This window comes from Giraffa tippelskirchi, chromosome 6, assembly GCF_054371585.1.
Source record: "Giraffa tippelskirchi isolate mGirTip1 chromosome 6, T2T-mGirTip1v1.2.pri, whole genome shotgun sequence".
In the NCBI taxonomy this organism is placed as follows: domain Eukaryota; kingdom Metazoa; phylum Chordata; class Mammalia; order Artiodactyla; family Giraffidae; genus Giraffa; species Giraffa tippelskirchi.
In genome coordinates, this window is record NC_137280.1 from 60,292,079 (window position 1) to 60,294,413 (window position 2,335).

The window sequence follows — 2,335 nt, forward strand, 5'->3', positions numbered from 1 at the left end:
ATTTTTTCTACTCCACCATATTTATCTTGCAAGGAAATATTTAAGAAAATTGATGGTGAAAGGAAAGGAGCAGGAAGAAAATGGAAATCAAGGGTGTCACTGGAAAAATTAAGACTGGCCTAAGTAAGGCATGGTGGAAGGGGCTCTGGAGGCAGTGAGAAGCCCTGGATAGCCAAGGCCATTCACAGTCCCAAGAATAATGAGGCAATGCCACCAAAGGGGGATGGAGTACCAGCTAACCTGCCTTGTCCCAGTGTTCCCCAGGGCTAGCCCTGCTCTCAAGGTCTTGCATCCAAAGTTAGCTCAATGGACTCTTTTCCCATCAGACCCTGAACTGTGACTGGGGACGTCACAGCCCGCCAGCTCCTGTTTGAGAGCCTCTCAGCATGATTGATCTTCTTCCTCTTCTCCGTGGCCTCCAGGCTGACTATATTCAGCCAAGGGAATAAACCGACAATCCAGCAACCAGCCTTTCCTCATTTCTGCAACTGATTTCTCTATTCGCTGCGTCTGCTCGGCTCTCCAAGCCCAGCAGCCCATCTGGTGGAAGAGATATCCCGCTGCTTGCAGCCTCCTCTGGGACTGCTCGAAGATAGGAGAGGCCTCAGCCGTTTCAACTCTATGTGTTTGTGCCATGAAACTGAATTTTATTTAAGCATCACATTTGGGGAAGGAAAAGGCGCTTCAGTCTTCGCTTTCTCAATAGTTTCTTTCAGCAACAACAAGATGCCTAATCCATTAAGGCAATCCGCAAAAGGAAAAATTCAAAACTAAAATCTCCCGAGCAGGCTGTGCTTCCAAAATCCAAAAGAACCTTTCAGTGAATATTGAAAAACTGTACAGCTGAGAGGGACCCTATAGATCATCTCTTAGAAGGGGAAGCCAAGACCCAAGTTGCGGAATAACTTGCCTGCTACCATGGCAACGGGGGTGCTTTGACCTCTTGTCGCCATGGGGTGTTCTAGTGGGCAGGAGCTGTGAACTGGGGACAAGCAGACAGGCAGCATACTGAAAGTGATGATTCATGTTGACAAAGGTGCAAATTTCACCACCCTGTGCATATATACAAAGTTGACTGAAAAATGTGTACAGAAAGTATGGTTGGCACCAAGGAAAATAGTGGATCTAAAGCCTGCAGGCTTAGCCCAAACTGTGAAGAAAACAAAGTGATCTTTGCTATTTACCAAGCCATCCTTCCCAAGTTGGCTAATCCCAGGGCCACCATACTGCCTAACTCCAGGGGGCCCAACTCACACAGTACCGTTCATCTGTATTTTAGAAAGGTGGAAGAGTAAGAGTACAAATATTAGCTATTATTTTTCTTGTTCTGCATTAACAGCAGGAAGTGAGGCATTCATTGATAACTACAGGATTCATTAAAAACAAATAGTAACTGAAGAACCATCCCATCTTGACATGTGACTTTCAAGATTCAAAAGAATGAATCTATAAAAGCAGGTTAATCACAAAGATCACTGAAAGATAGGGAGGCCCTTCAGGAAGAGCTCCCTTAGGCACTCATGTAGGCATTATTCTCAGTGCTTTATGTATGAAAAGTCTCACAACAGCTCCATGACATAGGCATTATTATTTATTATTTTACAGATGAGGAAACTGAGATGCAGAGTCATCAAGTAACTGGCAAGTCACATAGCTGGGAAGTGGCAAAGGGATTCAAAGGCAGAAACCTTGCTTCCAACACCATGTGCTTGACTGTTTACATCAGGGGTCCCCAGCCCCTGGGTCTTTGAGCTGTACCAGGAGCCAGGCTGCACAGCAGGAGGCGAGCAGCGTGCAGGCAAGCGATGCTTTATCTGTATTTACAGCCGCTCCCATCACTCGCATTAGTGGCTGAGCTCCACCTGCTCTCTGATCAGCGGCAGCATAATAAATGTAATGGGCTTGAATCATCCCTCCCCTGGTCTGTGGATAAATTGTCCTCTGTGAAACTGATCCCTGGTGCCAAAAATGTTGGGGACCGCTGATTTATATCACTCCTTTTGCAAGAGTCAGTTAATCAATGTTACCCGCTTGTTAGAGCAGTGGGAGCAGCTGGATGCTGTTCCATTTCCCTCAGATCACTGCAGGTGGCCAGCATGAAGTCTGCACTGGGGAGACCATGACCAGGTGATCTTTCTCCCATGTTGTGGGGAGGTGATGGAGACCACCACAGGAAATCTACAATGATTTCAGCTGCTCCAGGAAATCTACAATGAATTATATCATCAGCCCAGAGGCCCAGAACCTCCCCCATGAGCTCCCATGTGATGTTTGTAGTTGCTGGGACTCCTGTCCAGACCTGTGCTTCGAGCTCCTTCCCAACCCCCAATCCCAA

General features: G+C 46.8%; 1 long non-coding RNA gene across 1 annotated transcript; it reads left to right on the forward strand.

Moving 5' to 3' along the window:
* Positions 1-953: 953 nt before the first annotated feature.
* Positions 954-1,912, forward strand: LOC145509671 (uncharacterized). The gene is made up of 2 exons (XR_014056292.1): positions 954-1,036; positions 1,606-1,912. It is a non-coding gene; the product is annotated as an uncharacterized LOC145509671 (long non-coding RNA).
* The last annotated feature ends 423 nt before the right edge of the window (positions 1,913-2,335 follow it).